This window comes from Hypanus sabinus, unplaced genomic scaffold, assembly GCF_030144855.1.
Source record: "Hypanus sabinus isolate sHypSab1 unplaced genomic scaffold, sHypSab1.hap1 scaffold_393, whole genome shotgun sequence".
Taxonomy (NCBI): Eukaryota; Metazoa; Chordata; class Chondrichthyes; order Myliobatiformes; family Dasyatidae; genus Hypanus; species Hypanus sabinus.
This window is the reverse complement of record NW_026781280.1, coordinates 115030-138324: the sequence shown is the minus strand read 5'-3', so window position 1 is coordinate 138324 and position 23295 is coordinate 115030. Positions and strand designations below refer to the sequence as shown.

General features: G+C 42.7%; 2 non-coding genes across 2 annotated transcripts; both read right to left on the bottom strand.

Moving 5' to 3' along the window:
* Positions 1–235: 235 nt before the first annotated feature.
* trnay-gua (transfer RNA tyrosine (anticodon GUA)) lies at positions 236–321 on the bottom strand. The gene is given in 2 exon segments: positions 236–271; positions 285–321. It is a non-coding gene; the product is annotated as a tRNA-Tyr (tRNA).
* Positions 322–816: 495 nt separating this feature from the next.
* Positions 817–889, bottom strand: trnaa-agc (transfer RNA alanine (anticodon AGC)). The gene has a single exon. It is a non-coding gene; the product is annotated as a tRNA-Ala (tRNA).
* Between the last annotated feature and the right edge of the window lie 22406 nt (positions 890–23295).

Below are 23295 nucleotides of genomic sequence, written 5' to 3'. Positions count from 1 at the left end.
GTTTAGTGTTTAACACATTTATGGATTATATTCATTAATGCACTTAAATTCAGAGTATTTCATTATAATATTACTAAAGATGTCGAAAGATTTTAGCATAATTTTAAAATGATGTTAACATGGTATAAAAGAAATTCCAGCTGCTTGTCCACAAATGCCACGTTCGCGGGGGAATTTCAATCATGGAGAGGCTGTGGTATGGAATTCATGACGGGCACAGTAAAAGAAGTCCTGATCCTTCGAGCCGGAATCGAACCAGCGACCTAAGGATGACTCCATTTCCTCTACAGTCCTCCGCTCTACCAACTGAGCTATCGAAGGAAAAGCGACACCAAGTTTCTCCACCTTGGCTCCTACCGACAATCATTATGCAGATTTCAGACCGGCATCTGTCGACCGATGGCAAAAGCCTGCCTATGGCAATTATCTCGTCCTTCCAGCACTGGGGGCCACAGGCCACGGGATGACGCCTATCACGGCGCTTCTGACAATTCTAGGGACACTACGATTCCCACACAGCTCTTTGATCGTCCTCGCCCGTTCAAATCAAAGGTTACTCAGCTTTCTCTTTTCACCCAGTAACCAGGGCAATGGTTCTAACCACTCACCTGATTTATGCCGGAATCGTCGCCTGCAGCTCATCCATTACTGAAACACCAGCTGCCTGCCGGCTTTCCCTCCTATCTGCTTTCAACGCAGCAAACCTACGACATTTTCTCCCGGCCCTTTGACAGGCATTTTCCGCACAACCGCATCTTTTGTGCATTACAAGTTCAGGGATTTAGTGCGACGAATCCTCTGAATACAAAATGCCGATGGAGAATGCGAGCATCGATCTCGCTACCTCTCGCATGCTAAGCGAGCGCTCTACCATTTGAGCTAATTCCCCAGCACATTGGACAAACATCATTGCAAGCCTGCCACTGTTCACCGATGCACAATCAGCAGCAAACAGACAGGCACACACACTCACTCACTCATCAGTAGCTGAGAGCGGCTCTGCTTCCGTATAAGTAATCGAAAGATACTTACCCGGGATACCGACAATTACAATGACGGTGTAACAAATAGCCCTCTCTGGAAACATTGTTAATCCAAGGATGTTCTGTTTGGAATGTTGTCAATTTCTAAATTTTCTTCTATGGATAGCTGAGACCCCGTGAGTGGGGATAAAGGACAGGTCTGGAGAGACACCCTTCAGACACACCAGTGGACACTGACTGAGTGTTGGGAACCCACAGAAAGGTGGGTGCTTTGGAGACCGAACCAGGAGATCCGTCAGTAAAGCTCACAGTGTTACAGCAGGGACGGTGGGGACGTGTGTGTGTCCACACATGCCAGAGTGACCAGTCTACCACAGAAGAATGGTCTAGCTGGTGGACGGAGGGGTCATAACTGAATAACCACAAAAACACGACGGATTAAGAAAGCCACAAAAGGTTTTCCTGCCACAGCTGTTGCTGTTACATCTCGCTCGCTCGCTCTCTGTCGCTCTCGCTCTCTCTCCAACGTTTTCAACACAACAACTATAACCACCTCAGCATTTATGAACTGAACTCTATACTTTCCTATGACAATTCATTTACCCCTAGACATCGATAGAGCTTGTTTGTTATTGCTTATTATTATTCCTACATTTTTAGGTTTATTACTGCTAACTTGTTTTACATGTATATTTGCATTTTTGATATTGTATTGTGCAGTTTACTAATAAACGCCTTTCGGTTGGTACTACCAGACTCCAACGGATTCTTGCTTCTCTGCTGATCAGACACCCAGCTACGGGATATGAAACAAGTTCATCAAACAACCAGTTCCATAAGATGTATTTCAGACATTGTACATATATATCATATAATCATATATATCACAAAATCTCCACAAAGTATTTATCTGGGACACACACTTATAGAAAACAGTGGAAAGACAAAAACAAGCAAAAGGAAAGAACTATTTACAAGTAGGGTGTGATTTTTTTTTACAACAGACTCATTGATTTGTGAGAATAAAATCAGGCCTATGAGGCATTATGTAGTTAAACCATTTTTCCCAGTATGAATCAAGTTGTTCCAGCTTATGATTAACAGATGCTGTTATCTTCTCCATTTTGCAAATATCTGTTGTAAATTCCATCCATTTATTTAAAGTTGGGCTCTCCTGTGATAACTATTTCCCGTTAAGAGTCTTTTTACCAGCCGCCAACAGTATATTCATTAAATATTTATCTCTTTTCACCCACTCTTGAGGTATATATCCAAAATATATGGTCTTACTCTCCAAGGCTATTTCATATTTAAAGATGTCTTGTTAGGGCATTACGTATCCCCCTCCAATAGCTTTTGGTAACAGGGCAGTCGCAAAAAATATGATAATGATTTGCATTTTGATTTCCACAATTTCTCCAGCAAACAGGGAGGTTACCATCACAATGGGATTTCTGAGAAGGTGTAATAAAATATCTTATTAAGTTTTTCCATCCGAACTCCCTCCATTTCTGTGAATTGGTGCACTACCATTGATATCTCCATATAGATGTCCATTCTTCCTCAGATATTATTATCCCTCCTTCCTTCTCCCATTTTGTTTTAATGTATGAAGTCGAATGTGTTCGAGATTTGTCAATCCCTTATACATGCTTGAAATGATTCTATTACCATTATCTGAATTATATGCTTTTCTAAAGAGCTCTGTAAAGCATGTATTTGCCTTGGTTACATTTTTAAGCATCTTATTAACATATTGTCGCATCTGTAAATACCGATAAAAATCTTGTTTTTCTATTGTTTCTCTTTAAGCATTTCAAAACTGAACAGTTTTCCTACTGACATTATGTTGCAAAGAACTGTTATTCCTTTAGCTGTCCAGTCCTTAAATCTAGCATCCAATTTATTTGGTGTACAATCAGAGTCATATGCACACCATTTAAGAATTGCAATATCTCCCTCCAGATTATATTCTTTTATAGTAGTTTTCCATATTTTCAGAGTCAATTTCACCCATGGATTATCAATAGTAGTTAAGTAACTTTGCAGGTTGTTATCAGCCAAAATTGCTTGTATGGGGATGGGAACTACCTGCTCCTCAATGTTTTTTTTATTGAGCGTCATGTGATGGGTTGCACCAACGTACCACAGCTGTCAACTGTGCTGCAAAATAATCTCCAAGAGAAGGCAAGCCCCATCCCCTTTTTTCCTTTACTAATTGCGAAGTTTTAAGACGAACTCTAGGCCTTTTACCCTGCCGAATATACCTTGGTAGCATCTTGTTCCATTGATTGAATTGATTTTGCCTAATCTCTGTTGGTAAGGTCTGAAAGAGATATAACAGTCTGGGCCTTATATTAATTTTAATAGTCTCATTTCTTGGACTGAGACTGAAAAATAGGAACCAGGCTCCACCATGCCACATATTGCTTAATTTTTTATATAACGTCTGATAACTACATTGTGATAATTTTGCCAAATCTTTTGGCATAATGATGCCCAAATATTTGAAAGACTGTGTGCCATGCCCAGAGGTATCGACTTTCAATTTCTCTTCGTGGGCTATAGTAATATGAAAGTAATTGGGTTTTATCTATGTTGATCTTGTATCCTTATAATGGACCATATTGTTCAAAGAATTGCATCAATTTAGGTAAAGAGTATGTTGGTTGCCCTAGACAGATCAAAATGTCATCCGCATATCAAGCCAATTTATGCTCTGTCCCTTTAATAGTAATTCACCTGATATCTTCATTTTGTCTGATGTATTAAGCTAATGGTTCCAGAGATAGTGCGAAGAGTAGTGGTGGCCATGCACAACCCTGTCTGGTACCCCTTTCTAGGGTAAGACTATTTGATAAACATCCATTGACTTTAATCCTAGCAGCAGGATTGTCATATAGTGTCTGTTTAGTTTTAATAATTTTGTCTTGGAAACCAAATCTATGTAAAGCTCTGCAGAGAAAATTCCAATTAACCGAATCAAATGCTTTTTCAGCGTCCATGCCTACCACTGTTGCTTCGATTTTATTTTTTTTTTGTATATGATCCGGAATGTTAAGTGTCCTTTGTATACTGTCTTGTGTCTGGCGTATTCGTATAAAACCACTCTGATCATTACCTGTCAGTATGGGTAGAAACTCCTCTAATCATTTGGCCACGATGGAGGTAAATAACCTATAATCTACATTAAGAACGGATATTGTCCTAAACGACCCGCATTCCATTTTATCCTTGCCTTCCTTCGGTATAGCTGAGATTATCGCTTCCTTCCAACTGGGTGGCATTTGTGCCTTTTTTAGAACTCAGTTTAGTGTGGTGAGTAAAACAGGAATTAACTCATTTTTTTAATTCTTTGTACCACTGTGCCGTAAATCCATCTGATCCTGCTGACTTGCTTAATTTAAGCCGATTAATTGAAGCTTTTTAATCAACTTCAGTTATGTCATCAGTCATCCTTCTATTTTGTTCTTCGCTTAAAGTGGATGACTCTAGAGAATTCAAGAAGGTGTCAATTTGGGTGATGCTTCCCCCTGGAACTTTGGAATATAGTGTTTTGTAAAACACTTCAAAAGCTTCTTGAATTTAACTTAGCTTATTTTTTTTATCATTTTCGTTCTTGGGTCCCTAATTCTATGAATTGTATTTTCTGCTTTTTTTTTCAGTTTCCACGCCATTATTTTCATAGATTTAGATCCACTTTCATAAAGTCTCAGTTTCAGAAACATTTAGTTTTTCCTGATTTCTTTCGTTGCCAAACTATTTATTTTATTCCTAATTCTTGTAATTTCCCCTAATGTATCCTGTGCTAAATTTAATTTGTGTTTTTTTTCTCTAGTTCCTTCAGCTTATTTTGTAAATCCCCTTATGTTTTATTCCTTATTTTTTTCTTCTTATTTGAAGATATCGCTATAATTTTCCCTCTTAAGACCGCTTCAGAGTATCCCATAAAATGGGAGGTGAAAACTCTCCATTATCATTAAATTCTAAGTAGAGACCAATTTCTTTTTTAATTTGTTCCTTAAAGTACTTATCACTTAGTAGACTTGAATTTAGTTTCCAAAAAGTATTCTTTGTTTGTAGGTAAAAATCAACATTATCAATTAAATGAGTTTCCTGTAAATATACCGCATGGGCTTGTTGTTTTTTGTTCATTTTGGATAAAACTCTCTTAAGTTTCATTGGATTTAATAGCCCATTTGCATTAAAAGAAATGAATTTTACCTTGTCAACCATCTGTATTTACCTGTCAATGTATCATTGAAATTAGAATAAAACTTATTCGATCTACTCCCTGAACAAATAAGAACCAAGAAAACTCCTATCAATCTACATATATATATATAGATATACATGCACACACGCAAATGCACACACACACACACACACACACACACACACACACACACACACACACACACACACAGACACACACACACATATATAGGGAGAAGCGCTGTCGACGTTTCTGGCCTGCTGTGTTCCACCAGTATTTTGTGTATGTTGTTGTTTGAATTTCCAGCATCTGCAGATTTCCTCGTGTTTGCTAAGTAATATAAAATCCACATTATAATGTATTTTTCGAGATAGGTATATCACCGTGTACTTTTGCTTTTGTTTGTCTTCTCAGCATTTTTAAAGTTATGTAAATCTTATCGCTCTTCTGAAGGGGGTGAAGACTGTCTTTGGGAAACTTCCGGTCTCTTCCTGATATGTTTCTCTCGGCTTCCTCCCGTCTCCTGCCTTCTCGTTTCTCGCACGATTTCCCAAGCCGAGCGGGACAATTCCTCTGCCAGGCTTTCTTTCGTTTTGGTCATGCTGACGGGCAACTCTCTGGCCTTCATGTCTGTAGTCGCCTCTTCCACTGTCTGGTACAACTGCATCCCATTGTCATAAAACACTCGAAGTTTAACAGCGTACGGAGTTTGAAATCTAATCTTATTTTTCTTTAATGCTCGTTTTACTTCGGAGTATTCTTTGCGTTTCTGGAGGACCGCGGGGTGTGTAATCTTGGTCGAAATATATTAATTTATACTCTAAAAACAATATCAATACCCGGAGACTTCTAACAAGACACGGAGGATTCTATCCACAGTCCATCGTCCAGCGACACTGGAATAAAGTACGACGGGGGCTAGGAAGGGTCAAGGCCACAGTCCTGGATGAAATGAGAAACACCCATGAATATGTCAAGAAGATGGTCCCTATGGCACTTATGGGAATACGTCACAGAGCAGGAAGTGGATATGGAAACAGAAGAAGCTGAACCAGAGCCAGAGGACCAGAGGCCATGGAAGGACAAGCCACAGCACGTGTGATGTACCATTGCCGTATATCAGAGGTGGTTGTCACAAGAATGTCTTATCAATGGCGAAATGGCAGGGCTGACGGGCAGACAGAGGCGCTGCTCATGGCTGCACAGGAACAGGGGCTGAGCACAAGAGGTGTGTCGCACCTGAAGAACATGTGGATGGACAAACCTCTGGGAGTTCACAGCCTTTCACAGGCACTTCTGAGAAGCAATGCCTCTGGCAAAGATAGTTACACGTTCGACTGAGATCAATGAGGTACCAGCGGACGACAGGATTGCCGTTTCATCCGAAGGGCTCAAAGGAGGAGCTGGGGAACTGAGGGCCAGTGAGCCTCATATTACTGGTGAGAAATGCAGAGAAGGGATTCTGAAGAGCCGGATTGGGCGATAATGTTTCGCGAATTGAACTGAGTTTATAAGCATGTCAACAAAAAGTTAGAAGAATGTGTAGTGCTAGGCACTCACTACCGGAGCATTGATATTGACATCGTGATAGGTGGCACAATGTGCTAGATGGATGGGGGTTGTCCTTATTTAGGAGTACAGGACTGGGGCTAGTGATGCGTCGCAGCGATCAATGTTGGGTTTTTGATAAATCACTACACAGGTCCTTAATTATAGATCCGGCATCAACACCAGGGAAGCATGACTTGCATAAGGTTCCAGGGTCATAAAACAAAATCTAAAATACTGTCTGCGGGTTTTCTGGCGGCTTAAACGTATGACGCTGTTTCATATCATAACAGAGGAGGCTTAACTGCGAACTGCTCGAGTTTTGGAATTTGTGAATTGTATTGTCACGCTGCACGCAGGAAGATTCAACAAAACTAGAAATTTTATTAATCAAACTGAAAAAAGCGCCAAAAGCAGTAGCAATTACACATTCTTGTACAATTTGAAATAACTCGGCCGTAATTTCATTACGCAAGGACCAGGCCGACAGAGCCCCGAGGGTTTAGCCCTTCAACTTTAAATACACTCAAGGGTACGGAGGAATCCTTGTCCAGCTGATTAAACCCCCGATTCGTGAGCAGCTTACAGGTCACCATTGTGATAAGAGGCAAAAGTCCAAGGGTACTTAATTGGACGCCGGCAAAGTCTCAAGGAAATTTAATGGGAACTATCCGGGGGCAATGGCTGCTCACATGGGAGTGAGAGAAGACTCAACTATAACACATCAACACCAGAAACGCAACAATACTTTACAACTAACATTACTAAATCTCAGAGAACACGGACACACACCAAAAAAAATCAGTAAGGAAGGCTGAGAACTCCAGAATACTCCATCGGCGACCCGGGTTTGTGACAGAACCCGCCCAACTGTGACCGGCACCTGACGGCCTACCGAGATCTTGAATGTACAATGGAATTCTGAACTGAAGCCAAGATCCGAAATATTCCTGGTTCCTCCAGACCTTATCCGTCACAAACTACAAAGTATTGTAGGTGTCCCTTTAATTTCGTGAGTTAAACAGTCTATGGATTGTGTAAACTGTCTCACCGTCTGAACTCCTAGGTGGAGTGTGTGGCTTGGGATTCCGGGTCAAATTAATTGTTTCAATTTCGATGCAAGAAAGGTGGGATGAAATCTCATAGAACGGGGAAGCTGTCATCCGTATGCTAACGGGTTAATTTTCCTAATGTATTTGAGGAGACTGATAAAGCGAGTTGTTAGTTTACGTGATTCTCGTTTAGGTGGAAGATAATTATCTCAAAGCCAGTTCCACTGAGCAGAGCTGGGAGGTGAATCGAGCACCTCTGTCTGATACACTATCAGTGGGAAACCGTGTAGACGGAAACCCTGGCGCATGAGTTGTTCTGCGGTTTGTCCGGCTGATGGGAAATTCTTTAGAGCAATGAATCAGCAAGCCCTGGAAAACCTATGGAGCACAAGTGAAATAGTGGAAAGGGAAGTGACGGAGTCAGACTGGTAATAAAATCTTCAGAAAGGTTAGACCGGAGAGTGAAGGACAGGGTAGAGAAATGAGGGCTGCTCCGCACGACATTCCTGCGACCAGCAATATCAACCGACGTTGACTGGATGAGCGATAGCCCGGGTTGCCAAGAGGATAAGAGTGATGATCATTTACATCAGAGTGAGAACAAAGGTGAGCAAGGAAAAGGGTCAGTTTATGATGGTGAGAATCCCTGTCCGCCACGGAATTTACCCAGTGAACTGGACACAAGGATGTCATCCGCTCCATATTCTTTTCGCGGCGAATTATAGGATTCATCTCGAAAACATGGCTCCCTGTCTCTGCATAGCCTTTAAAGTCTCCTGGTGAACCTGACTCCATTACAGTATCGGGCTAGCGCCCTCCAATTCACAAGCAGTTATACTTTGTAAAACACATCGGGACGTTCAACTCACCGCCAACGCCCCTCCCGCATTCATCAGGCCCAGAAAGCAACAGATTTTGAAAGGTCCTCAAAGAGGAAGATAAATCCCCGTGAAATACAGAATATTAGATAGAACATTGGCGCTGATACAGGGTTTCGATTCGAAACGTCGACAATTACTTTAACCTACAGATCATGCTCAATTTGAGTCCTCCTTGAGGTTGTATGCTGCCATGGAAATCTTGACCTTGACCGAGGTATTGCGTCCGATAGCAGGCATAGTACCTCAGGAAATACTAGGAAGTTACCGGACTGTAACCTCCGTGGATTCCTGAGAAACGGAGTTCACTTAGTGCAGAGTCAGTCCAGGACTGTTCATACAAACGGAACAAGAAGTATTTGAACGGGTGTAAATCAGATGACGGACCGGAGCGCTGCTGAGTACATGGGAATGTGTGAAGTCAGTGGCAGCTGCTGGAAGAAATATCGTGTTCATTGGAAGGTGGAAGGTTTACGGTATCGTGGATAACATATGGGGAATTGGGCAACCGGTTGAGTTTGGTGGCGAGGTGTAGAGTCATTGGGAAAAGTCGGTATGAATTGGGTCAGTGGGATCTGTTGGGGCTGTGGTCCAGTGTGGAGGTATGGTTTCAAAGGAACTATGGCGAATGTGCTGTGTTGGAGGAAGCTGTTGGAGAGGAGGATTCAGAACGGAACATTTTGTCGAAGATTGGGTCAGTAGGAAATATATTTGGAGGTGTGCGGTTCGTAGAGGAGCTGGTGGAATATCGATCAATGGAGTGGCCGACGTGTAATTGCCCAATCAGGGGTTAATGTGGCGGTGTAACTGTTGGAATATTGTGGTCAGAGGGAAAATCTAATGGGGAGGAATAGAGCCATTGTCATACGTCGATCATGAAGAAGTGGGTTTTGAAGGTATTTTAAGGGAGGCGGTGTGATAATTGGGCTTGTTTAAAACTTTTGGAGTCCGGAAGTTCAATGGCAAGGACCCGTGGTAATGGAATGGACTCGGTTGCGTCTCACTGGGAAGAGATCTTGCAGTGACGTCTGGTCATTGGGAGTGGGTGGAGGGTGGGTGTGTTCAGTGTGAGAGCGTGGGTCAGTGATGGAGGCTTGTTGAAATTTCCGGATCAATGGGTTCCGGTAGGGTGCAAGGCGTTGAGGGATTGGAAGAGGCTTGTGGAGGAGATGTGGTGTCCGTATTGTTAGCTGATGCCGAGGTCTATGTGTCTAGTTGAAAACATAATTCGTCAGTGCAAGAATGTGGTGCAAGAGGCGTGGTTTCTTATCGGGATTCATTATAAAACACTGCTTAATCCTCAGTGTTCAATTTTAAATGCAATATTTCCTGTTACTCTATTACTCGTACTGCATCACTTGGTTATTCAACTCCAGACTTACTCAGCTCTATATTAATGTTAAGAACAACAATGTTCTGCTGCAACTGATCTCTGAGGAAATCGATTGTAACTCTTCCACCAGTCCAGGAAAAGGGAAACATAATAGAGTTCTGTTTTGTTTCTGTACAGAAACAGTTTCTATTATTCCAAGATATTTAATCTTTCTGACACCCAATTAACTTGCATCCTGTTATATAGCTTTTGGAAATCAGGACCTAACCCACTTGCTTATTCATCCGCTGTATCATTGGAGGATTCTGTCCCGTTTTGTTTTTAATTTTGGAAGGGATTTCACTTTAGAAATGCAAATTGTCGAAGTGACGACCGATAGACTCCATTCGCGGCATTTCATTCCTCTGTTTCGAATGCTGTTCTGAATCGAGACGCGTTATTTGTATTACCCGAGACTGACCGTTCATAGTGCGATCGGAAACAGTCCATGGTTCCTGCGCTTCATTTTTATATATTCACTGACAGATCCCTCACGTCTTCCATCTTTCAAGGATAATCTAATCCCTACCTCTCCAAACCTCTCATATAAATGAAAGTCAAGTGAGTTTAGCAATTGTATTGGAAAATTTTGTTTAATTGGCAAGAAATGAAGGTTTAACATGAGTAGTAAAACTTAATACTGTGATATACCTTACTAAGGCAAAATTGACAGTTTTACGTTAGTTCCGCTGAAGATAATGTGAAGTACCCCAAAAATCATTCATCCTCATAACAATGAAAGACTCATGACTACCGCCTTCCGGAATAGTTGGAGTATCGCTTGTCCCGCTCGTCCAATGTGCTCACGGGTGACGGGCTCATGCTCGCGCTTCCAATTCATTTCCTTCAGCAGACCGGCAACAGCTACAATCGTAGAATAAGTGGATCAGCTGCAGAACTTCCTGCTGTATCTTTGACACTGTGGAATAGAAACATTTATAAATCCATGTTGTCCGTCCTATTCACGGATCATGGTGGAAATTTGTTTTTATTCCGTCATGTTGTTAATACGCTTGAGTATCGGGGAATCTGTTCATAACTCGACAGCGTTTCCGACAATTGGAATTAAAGTAAGTAAACCAATAGAATAACCCTCCCCCCAACACACACACACACACACACACACACACACACACACACACACACACACACACACACACACACACACACAGAGTTGGGAAAGTTAGTTCCACACGGACATGTGGCTGTATATATCAGTTGGGTTACTAGGGAGGTTCAGCTGTGTAAACCTACGGTCCGGCCTGTTCCAGACCATAAAAAACGTAAAGACATTCACTGCCTACTGACAAGTACAAGCAGTTTACTCAGTGCATTTGTAATTAGGATCTGTGATCGCTGCCGACCCGCTCAGGGATACCGCACCCCGTAATGGGAGATATGGATCAATGGCTTTGCAGTGCAAGGAACCGGAAAAGTAAATGCGGGAGCCCAAATAACTCGGGAAAATCTGAGTTTAATTGATTTCATCTGTTTTCAATGCCGGATTAGCGGTCAGATCGCCATTGCCAATATGATTGTGATACATTCTTCAGGTTTGTTATCAGTTTAATCGCGGTAAACAGTCATGTAATGGGTTTACGTTTGTTCGCATCACACTGATACTCGCTAGCTTCAAACGCTACTTCCGCGGGTAAACTCTGCGAGAGGGTCTGCATTACCTCCGACAGATCTTTTGATAAAAATGTTTAATATTAAATGAGCATTCATGGCTAAATGACATTTAGCTCCATTGGGCCATTACGCAGCACCATTACAGATCGTGCTCTGCGCATTATACGGGTTGATCACAGAAGGAGTATTATAAAAGGAGCAGCGGGAGGGTCAGCAGCTTCCAGAAGCCACAGCAATATACGTGTGAGATACGTCTTTGTCCGTCAGAGACGGATTCTCACGTTAGGGTCCAAATACGGAAATTCAAATGTCTGAATTTGAAAGCAATCATCAAACAGTGATTGCACCCAGAAGCAGATATGAGTTCCGGATTGCTAAACAGATTTTACGCCAAGCACACCCTGTCTACAATATTTCGTTCAGAAAAGGCTAATGTGAAACAAAGTGGTGCAACCTTTGCAACAATTTCGGGACGATTGTGATATTTATACAGATGGAAACTACTTGTTAATAAATGAATGTTTTAAAGTGCTGTAGCAATTCTGGATTGTACAGTACGATTCCAGACATCCTGATTTAGACCATTTGAATAGATATGTTCTCCATCAAACAGCCAGCTCAATAGGACATGGGAGACTGATGTGTTCTCAAATTACAGCGATATTGGGCCGAAGCAAAAGCATATCTCATTCAGAGTGTGGGTTCCGATTTGTGCTGAAACTAGAGGGGTCTATTCAGACAGAAAAAAAGGCAAAAAAAAAGTCTGCTAGTAAAATGCTGGCTATAGTAAGCAAACTGTAACATCAGGTAAAGGGAAATACCAAGCAATACAGAAAGGGATTGGATGCCGGGATTGGCAGCCACGGCCAGACCATTCCATAGATTCAGCTATTGAACGCTTCGAGAATGGATCGATGCTTTTTCAACATTGGATACTCGGGTGAGATAATGTGCAAGGTAAAATAGATTTTACAGAAGGACAGTAAACAAGCAACTGACAGTAATATAACACCCTGGTCAGACCCCACTTGGAGTTCTGTGCTCAGTTCTGTCCCCCTCACTACGGGATGAATGTGGAAACCATAGAAAGGGTGCAGAGATTTACAAGGATATTGCCTGGATTGGGGAGCATGCCTTATGAGAGTAGTTTGAGTGAACTCGGCCTTTTCTCCTGGGACCCGACAGAGGATGAGAGGTGTACAAGTTAATGGCAGGCATTGATAGTCATAGTCAGAGGCTTTTGCCCAGTGTAGAAATGGCTAACACAAAAGGACACAGGTATAAGGTGCTTGGAAGTAGGTACAGAAGAGATTCTAGTCGTAGTTTTTACGTGGTGGCCAGTGCGTGGAATGGGCTTTCGGCGACAGTGTTGGAGGTAGATACGACAGGGTCTTTTAAGAAACCCAGGCATGGCTATATGAAGCCTAGAAAAATTTAGGGCTTTTGGTATCCTGAGGTAATTTCTCAGTAAGTACATGTTCGGCACAGCATTGTGGGCCAAAGGGCTTGTATTGTGCTGTCGGTTTTCTATGTTTCTATGTAAATTATAGCAGGAAATGAGAGTATTTTACTGAAGAAAAGGGAAAGCTGAACTGTTGGGAGCAAAGGTATTGTTTGAGAACAGGAACGTTTTCAGAGAGCCCAATTTATTCATGGCTGATGTGGGTTTATTTTGCACGACACCTGCCGGTGACAATAAACCTGATTCTGATTCCGAAACGAGGAAGTTATCTGATGCTTTCTCCTGCTCGGTATGGACTTCCAAAAATCTTCAAAACTAAATTAGCCGGAGAGAGCAGAAGAGCTTTCATCTGCTCTCTGAATCTGGTCTGGGTCACTCCGTAGATAAATGTATTCGTGCAGCTGCTGAAATTCTGAATCACAGAACCCGAAAACTGTGCCTTAAAAAACCGGATTGACGTTTCCAGGTCTGTGTAGAGGCATCGCATGAGAATGAAGACCAGAGTGGTTGTCGCCCAACAGAGAAGGAAACTCGCCGACAGGCTGAAGAGCAGAATGATGGATTGTCTCCGACTCTCCATCTCCGGATCTCGCTGTTTCCCGCAATTTCCCCGTCCCTTCAGTCCCCTGCGTAATCTGCTCGCCGCCAGAATCTGTCTGACGGTCAGAGCATTGAGGGTCAAAATGAGGAAGAAAGGAAGTAGCGGATTCAACAGACGGTCCACCCAATAAAACCCCTCAAACGATCCCGAAATAAGAAATACACTCCTATCGAAACAGACCCAGTTATCACTCGTCAACCATGCTGTTCCTCCCATATATATGAAATAAAATGGGATGTTTTTTAAACAGAAACCGATAGATATTGCGCCGATCACCAAACTCGCAATTTTGGAGATGCAGTACTTCGTTTTAAATTTAGCAGAGCAAATGGCCACAAAGCGATCGAAAGTGAAAGCGACAGTAAACCAAGCGGAACAGTCAACGGCCACGTGACACAGGACGTAGTGGACAAGGCAGAACGGAGCGTTGCCCAGGACTCCGTAATGAAATCTGTAAGCTCGACTCATCTGGTAAAACAGGACTTCGATAATCACCACCATTAGATCCGCCGCAGCCATCGCCACCAGGTACCGCGTGACGCATTTGGAGAGACCGCAGTTTCCTCGGCTGAGAATGATGATTGCCACAAGGTTAACTGCAGTGAAGCAAAGATGACCAGCAATAAGAATAAACAAAATCAAACGTACTTTTTGGCAGAAACACAGCCGTCAATAGTTCTCTTGAAATTAAATCTCTGCTGGACATTATCAGTGGAAGTTAAAAGATACTTTACTTGTTTGAACACGTGACCGCAGCATAAAACGTTTTAAAGTTGCGCATGCTCACATTAATCTCTTCACGTTCACGGATGCAGCAGCGATGAGCAGAGTCAAAGAATGATAGAACACAGAAACGGGTCCTTCGGCCCAATATCTCCATGCCGACCGACGTGGCCATCTGATACAGTTGTTCGTGATTGGATCAGATTCGTCAAACTGTCCACGTGCACTTTAAATATTTTTAACGACTCTGTTTCTCCCATTTCCTTTGTCAGGCTGTTCAATACACAGAGCAACTTCTATGTGAGGAAACGTCGCTGGGAATCCAGCTACATTTCTGCCCTCTGAAAAATCTACCGCCTTTTGTTCACGATTCCCCTACCCCACGGAGTTGAATGGTTTAATTCACCTCGTCCGCCAACCACCTGCCTTTTGCAATAAAATGCCACTCGGCCGAACTTCTCCCTGCAACTCGATCCCAAGATTCCCTGCAGCAACTCTGTGAATACTGTCTGCACCATTTTTAGCGGACTTCTGCCTTTCCTATAACAGGGCGACCAAGACTGTTCACAGAACTCCAAGCGGGGTATCTCCAAGGAGAGGGGTAGTGCTATTGAAGTGCGCACCTACGCTTCTTTCCGAAAGTCTGAGTTTGATTCGATTGCAAGGTCAGATTCTGAAAACAAGATCTTGCACCGCAGCAACCTTCCCTCTCATTTATTTTACTGCTTCGGGGACAAACCATTGCTCTGAGCAGAACATCGTTACCCGGTCTTAAAAGTGCTCGGCACTTGTAATATTGTTTAAATCTGTAATATGCAATTCAATCGATGACAAAACATAACACACAAGACACGTAAACACTGTCAGACAGTCACAATTGACAGGGAGGATGCAACAGTGAAAAGTTCTGACGGGACGGCGATGGTGGTTTCTGAACAGTGAGCGACCGACTCCCATTCTGTCTTCATGTTGACCATTTGTGACAGTGTTGTAACTTGAAACAATGACAATGCACGTTCGCTGAAGCTAAAATGTTTCACTGTAAATGTGGTACGTTTAGTGTTTAGCACATTTATGGATTATATTCATTAATACAGTTAAATTCATCGTTATATTACCAAAGTTTTCGAAAGATTTTCGCAAAATTTCAAAATGATGTTAGCATCGTGTAAAAGAAATTCCAGCTGCTTGTCCACAAATGCCATGTTCGCGGGGGAGTTTCAATTATGACGAGGCTGCGCACCCCCGCATTTTAGAGGGAACTGTGCTGACACCAAGGAACATAGCTCAGAATTTGGTGACGGGAAAAAAAAAAGGAATTGTCAAAGAATAGAAAACAGATTGGCCGTTAATTGAACAGTGCCCGGAGAAAGAGAAGGGGGAAATATGAGTTTACTTTTCAGAAGGAGGGAAGAGAATTTGTTTTTGGGGGGTGGGATTGGTGAAGCAGTCCAGTGACAAGTCTGCACGACCCAGGTTAAAACGACAACAGGGCAGGAGGTTGAGATGAACGGAACAGCATTTTAGGGATTTTTAATAATCACCTATTAAATCACCGCCGAGAGCGGCGTGAGGTCTCTGCTTTCGTATAAATATTCGAAAGGTACTTACCCGGGATACCGACAATTACAGTGACTGTGTAACAAATAGCCCTCTCTAGAAACATTGTTGATCCAAGGCTGTTCCGTTTGGAATGTTCCCAATTTCTAATTGTCATAGAAATTGTAAATAGCCAGTAAATGAACTCAAACAGTTATAAAAAAGCCCGGAGAGCACATTTCCTTTGCGGCTACTGGGTAAAACTCTTCACGGATCACACGTTGTTGAGAGTCCACCGCGTCTGGATGTTTCCGTCCTCAATGTAGCTGAAGCACAAAATGACGTACTTATATAGAAAAATCGGTCACCAAAAATGAAAACAACTTGTACAGTGACTGGTGCTAATTAACGCTAGATAGCAAAAATATCTCTGCTCTAACGAACCGTAATGCCAGTGGGGAAATAACATGCCTTATTTCATTCAACTGAACTCAACACCTGTCATGAAGCCTCAAGAGACGGCCGATGCTGGGCTCGCAACACCAAATGTGATGTTGTCAAACTACTCCGTGTAATGACAGGACATTATCTGCGCATCGCTGGGGACGACAGTAGTCTGTAATCCTGTGGGTGAGTCCACCTCATCAGCGCTGATTCCACACTCACATTGCGAGTGGAGTCTTTGTCTCGTTAATTCCCCGTGATGACGCACCTTTCATGTGATTCACTGTCACTTTGCTTGCGGGGATTGAATTTTAATGGACATTAACATGAATGATTTCTGGCGCAAACCCTCACTGTTTGCACTGTTACCGGAGTCAGTCGCAAACACAGATGTTGGCGAGTATGCGGCGCGAAATGCAAACCAGTGAACCCAGCATTACAGACATTGTCCGCTGCTGTACCAGACAGAGTAAAACAGAAAATATTGTGTCAACACCGGTCTTAATGCAAACAAGTAGCACTGACGATATTAAATATGTTACAGAGTTACTAGATGATATTCGAAGTTGAATTTCAGAAAGAAATTGATTCAGGAAAAAAGTGTATTAAACTGCTAAACAGAGATGAACTGCGTAATGGGGCATAAATACAGAGACACAGTAAAGCATCGGGATAATTAAACACAGCTATTCCTGAAGCACGCTGTTCTCGTGTTTAGATAGAGAAACATGGAGAAGCAGTGGGCCGGGGGCTCTTTGGCATTTCATAAAACATGACATACAACGGGCCAATTGCGTCACTTCCGCTACAGCACATCAGGAACAGAGAGACGGTCAATGGAGAGACGCATTGGAAAGAACGCCGCATTAAGAACCAGCATCAGTAACTGAGCTTCCGGGCGTGCACTGGCTTCAGATTAGAGCCGTGCAAATATCTGAGTGCCGGGGAAAGCGGATTGATGGTAAATCAGGGAGGATCCTGGCACTAATTTTCGAACCCCTTTCTATGTGCATGAGAATAAAATGGTTAATTGTGCGCAGAGATCCCCTCCTCGGAGATCTGTATAGCATGGATTCTATGAAGAGTCAAGACAAAGTGTCTCGTCCCGAAAAGGCAACTGTCCTGCTTGTATTTACGCTATCTATACACTTCATAAATTGCAACATCTGTTAAAATCCTTCTCTCTTACCCCAACGCTTGGAGGAATAAAAAACCTATTCCTAACCTACTCAATCTTTCCCTCCAACTCCCCTCCTCATGTCCCGGCATCATCCTTCTAATTTTTCTATCTACACCGTCAAGATTATTGATATCGTTCATGCAATGTGGTGACCAGAACACATACAATACCCGATATTAGGCATTACCAACGTCTTATATAGCTTTAGCATAGCATCACAGCCCCTGTACTCGTCGCTTCGATGTCTGAAGGCCGATGTACCTGTAGTTCTCTTTACAATCCTATCTGACTGCGACGCCACCTTCAAGGGATAATGGATCAGTCTTCCCAGGTCCCTCTGTTATACCGCAGTACTCAATGCCCTCCCTTTTACAGTGTAAATCGTGTCATGGCTAGTCCTCCCAAAGTGATACACCACACACTAACCTGTATTCAAGACCATCAGCCTCTCTCGCTGTTTACCACTCATCCAATATTGGTGTCATTCGCAAATCTGTTGAGTGAATTTATCAGACTGTCTGTCAGATTGTTGATCTATAAAACTCACAGCAATGAACCCAGAGCAGCACCTGCGTTACACTAGTAACTGCAGGCCTCCAGTTAGAGAGGCCAATACCTACTACCACCCACTGAATTCTGCCCCTAGGACAGGGTTTCCAATATGTTTATTGCATGGAGCCCTACGATTAACCGAGGGGTCCGTGGATACAAAGAGGGGAACCCCTGCCGTAAGCCAATGTTGCATCCAATTTACTACCGCATCCTCAGTGCCAGAAGACGGAACAGCCGGACCAACCTCTCAGGCCCGATATTGACAAAGGCTTTTCTAAAGTCCAGGCAGGCATGAGCCACTGCGATTCCTTCATCAGCTTTCCTGGTAACCTCCGCGAAAAACTTTTTTAAGATTGGTGAGGCACGACCGAACACGCACAGACCTAAGAAGGCCCAGTCTACCCAAATGTTTACATAGACGATCCCGTAGAATATCTGCTAATAATGTACCCACTTCTGACGTTGTGTTCAAGGAATTAGCCCCAGAATCTATCTTAAGTAACCGAATACATTTGCAACCATCCAGTTCTCAGGCAACTGATCCGTGACAGACCTCGGGAGACCCAAATGCGGTGGAACTAACACGCCAGCAGAATGTGAAAATGAAAGTATGTTGAAATTTGATTTTGAGTTTTACAATAATGAACCGTCAGACGAGGGAACGAGTTCAGATGTAGAGAGAGTGAACAGCTTTAAGCTTCTGGGTGTCAAGATCTCTGAGGATCTAACCTTGTCCCAGTATATTGATGTAGTCATTAAAAGGGCAAGACAGCGGCTGTACTTTATTAGGAGTTTGCAGCGATTTGGCATGTCAGCAAATACGCTCAAAAACTTCTATCGTTGAACCGTGGAGAGCATTCTGACAAGCTGCGTCACTGTCTGAGTGTGGAGGGGCTTCTGCACAGGTCCGTAAGAAGCTGCAGAAGGTTGTAAATCTAGTCAGCTCCATCTTGTGTACTAGCCTACAAAGTATCCAGGACATCTTTAGGGAGCGGTGTCTCATAAAAACAGCGTCCATTATTAAAGACCTCCAGCACCCAGGGCATGCCCATTTCTCACTGTTACCTTCGGGGAGGAGATACAGAAGCCTGAAGGCACACACTCAGCGATTCAGGAACAGCTTCTTCCCCTCTGCCATCAGGGAGGAGGTACAGGAGCCTGAAGACACACACTCAGCGATTCAGGAACAGCTTCTTCCCCTCCGCCATCAGGGAGGAGATACAGAAGCCTGAAGGCACACACTCAGCGATTCAGGAACAGCTTCTTCCGCTCCGCCATCCGATTCCTAAATGGACTTTGAAAGCTTTGGACACTACCTCACCTTTTAATATACAGCATTTCTGTTCTGTTTTTAACAAATTTTTGATGATCCTTTCACTTGTGTATTTATTATGTTTTAATTTATTTATTATTTTTATTATTAACTCTGCTAGATTATGTATTGCATTGAACTGCTGTTCTTAAGTTAACAGATTTCACGTCACATGCCGGTGGTAATAAACCTGATTCTGATTTTGGTTTGCTAATCTGGGCTCGGACTGCGCTATAAATCTCCGCACGGAGTGCAGTATTGATCCGGGTGCATGGCGGCCCGGTAAGGGAACACCAATGCCGCAGAACGGAAACACCTGCACAAGGTAGTGGATGCATCCCATCCCATCACAGGAAAAGTCCCACACACCCGACAGGTGAAAACACAGGAAAGTAGCGACACATCTACAACGTGTGACGTCACAAGGAAGCAGAAGGCACAAGCAAGAGCGACCACCTTCCAGTTGATTCTCTTTTATCCCGGCTGCCCTCGGAAAGAGACACAAGACCAGGTTCAGGAACAGTTCCTCACTCCTACCATCAGGCACCTGAAACAATGCGGATTACTGCACTCAGCGCAAAACTGAACAGATTCCCCAACCCTGGACACACTTTCAATGGCTCTGAAAGTCATGTTCTCGTAATATTGATGTGATGTATTCATCTATCAAGTTATCTACCTCCCTGTCTATCTGACTTCTATCTACCTATATTTATCTAACTATCTACCTATCTATCTATCTATCTATCTATCTATCTATCTATCTATCTATCTATCTATCTATCTATCTATCTATCTATCTATCTATCTATCTATCTATCTATCTATCTATCTATCTATCTCCGAATCTACCTATCTGTCTACGTATATATGTATGTATTTATTCATTCATTCATTCATTCATTCATTCATTCATTCATTCATTCATTCATTCATTCATTCATTCATTCATTCATTCATTCATTCATTCATTCATTCATTTATTTATTTACTGTTTTGCATTATTATGACTCTCTCCATTGGCCAGTGTGGACCGTGGATGATGCGACCGAGTTGTCTCCTTGATACACAAGACAATATGAAAGCCGTTACAACAGAATACACAGAGCACGCTTTTGCCGTGGAGCTGTTGCTCCGGACTTTTCCTCGTAGTTTGCTACCGAGGCTTTCCCACGGACTGGATTTTGTCGTAGGTTTGAGAATAGAATTTTCCATCGCATGATGAGTGCCAACCCCGGCTGACAAGCCCCATCCGTCCGAAGCCATGGTGAGCCGCCTTTGCTCCTCATCCTGTCAATAGAAATGGTTCCGCCGGGCTTAGTAGTTAAACCTCATGTGAAGGTCAGGAGCTGGGCTTGTTCAGACAGTGTAGACAACTCACCATTGAGAGATATTTTGTGTTGTGGGAGTTAATCAGCATTACCAACCCCGTCTATCACACGCCTAATGAAGCTTTTCATTCTGATTACTATTTAAGTTTTTTTGTTCTCTCAGCTCAAGCTGGGGAGTTTTCGGAGCATTCCGGAGCTGTTTACTGTTGTGGCTCTCTGGAGGCTGACATAAACATTCCGGAGCTGTTTACTGTTGTGGCTCTCTGGAGGCTGACATAAACATTCCGGAGCTGTTTCCTGTTGTGGCTCTCTGGAGGCTGACATAAACATTCCGGAGCAGTTTACTGTTGTGGCTCTCTGGAGGCTGACATAAACATTCTGGAGCAGTTTATTGTTGCGGCTCTCTGGAGGCTGACATAAACATTCTGGAGCAGTTTATTATTGTGGCTCTCTGGAGGCTGACATAAACATTCTGGAGCAGTTTATTATTGTGGCTCTCTGGAGGCTGACATAAACATTCTGGAGCAGTTTATTGTTGCGGCTCTCTGGAGGCTGACATAAACATTCTGGAGCAGTTTATTATTGTGGCTCTCTGGAGGCTGACATAAACATTCTGGAGCAGTTTATTGTTGCGGCTCTCTGGAGGCTGACATAAACATTCTGGAGCTGTTTATTGTTGTGGCTCTCTGGAGACTTACATAAATATTCTGGAGCAGTTTATTGTTGTGGCTCTCCGGAGGCTGACATAAACATTCTGGAGCAGTTTATTATTGTGGCTCTCTGGAGGCTGACATAAACATTGCTGTGAAGGCCTAACTGTTTAAAAATACTGTATAGTGTGTTTGGGATGAGACCAGTTGTGAATATTACTACTGTGACAATGTATGCTAGAGCTGTTCGGGAGGGTTTAAACTAATTTGGCGGGGGTGGGAACCGGAGTATTCCTGCTGACGATGAGGTACGAGGGGTGATTTACGGACGGGCGTTATACATTGGCCCTATATGTGATAATGGACCAGCCTTAATGTAATTGTAGGATTCCGAATCTAAACCTGGATCAGGATTCCATTGATAGCTACATTTTATGAGTTAGCATTTTAAAACAAGAACTTGGTGAATGACGCTTACCACCTGATTTCACCTGTATCAGTAATCAAACTGAGTTAATCTGCTGCAGGATCCTGTGCGCGTTCGATTGTTTCTGCTTTCTCATGACATTGTCGGCTTGAATTTGTTGTTCTTCTGTATTTTATATTGGTTCAGAGTTCACCACCTTGAGTTGCACCGTTCCTGGGAAAAGGACTCCAACTCTGAGCCAAACCTTCGACGTTTCCTTGTCGACATCGACTCTGTTCAGATCGTGGGGATGTTCTCCGTGGAAGGTCATGTTATTCCATCGGATAACTTTCTGGTCTGAAGTGACAATTTTATTATTTTTCCTATATTGTACTTTCATTTAAGGTATTTATCTTCCGCCTCTGTCCGAGGTACCTGCTCGCAAGTGCATGAAGAAAATTGCTCTCAAGTGCATGATCTCAAGTAGAACATTTTCTAAAATTTTCATTTCAGTTGTTATTTTTCTTTATCAGTTTTCCAGATAGGCTTTGACAAACAAATATATTGCATTTGCAGCAAACCTGTGTGTTGCCTTTGTAATATTTTCACTATTGAGCTCTTTCTGGTGCATTTTCTTGAGTCCTGAAGTGGTTTATTTCTATTTATCACGTCATGATCTAGTTTGCTTGCATTTTGATATCCCAGGTGTTTATCTGTTTCATTTCCATCCATCGGGAGTATCGGACCTTGCTGCTCTACTCGCTCTATTGCACCTTTCATTATCAGAATCAGAATCAGATTCAGAATCAGACTTTAATCGCCAAGTACCTGTACACATACAAGGAATTTACTTCCGGCAGATGTTGTCTCTCCGCTCATAACAGATGATAAATAGAAATGAAAATATAGATTATACAAACATGTTTAATGTTCTGCGGTTGTCCAGTCCAAATGACATGTTTCTCTAGTGTGGGGCAGAATTGAATGATTTTTGTAGTCAACATAACAACATGAAAGCTTTCACATATTCATTCGGGCTTGATTTAGAATTACAGAATCTATTATCAGTTATCTTTACATATTTTTACACCCTCACGGCATACTTTCTGCTCTTCTGTAATTATATTGTGATTATCTAAGTGAGTGTCGAATAGCTGTGGGATGCATGATGCTACAATTTTATATCCTGTTTTTAAACAGGTAAATTATTATCAATGGTATTATTTTTCCTTTTGCTCTCAGCTCCGGCTGCTAAACCCTGAGGCACGAGTAAACCTCACACACCTACTTCTCAATCCGTGTGAACTTTCCAGCCACTCTATTCGTGTAAACTATCATGGCGTTCTGGAGACTGACATCAGTATTGTGTAGGCCTCATTGTTTAATGCTGCTATGTCCTGACTTTCGGATGATG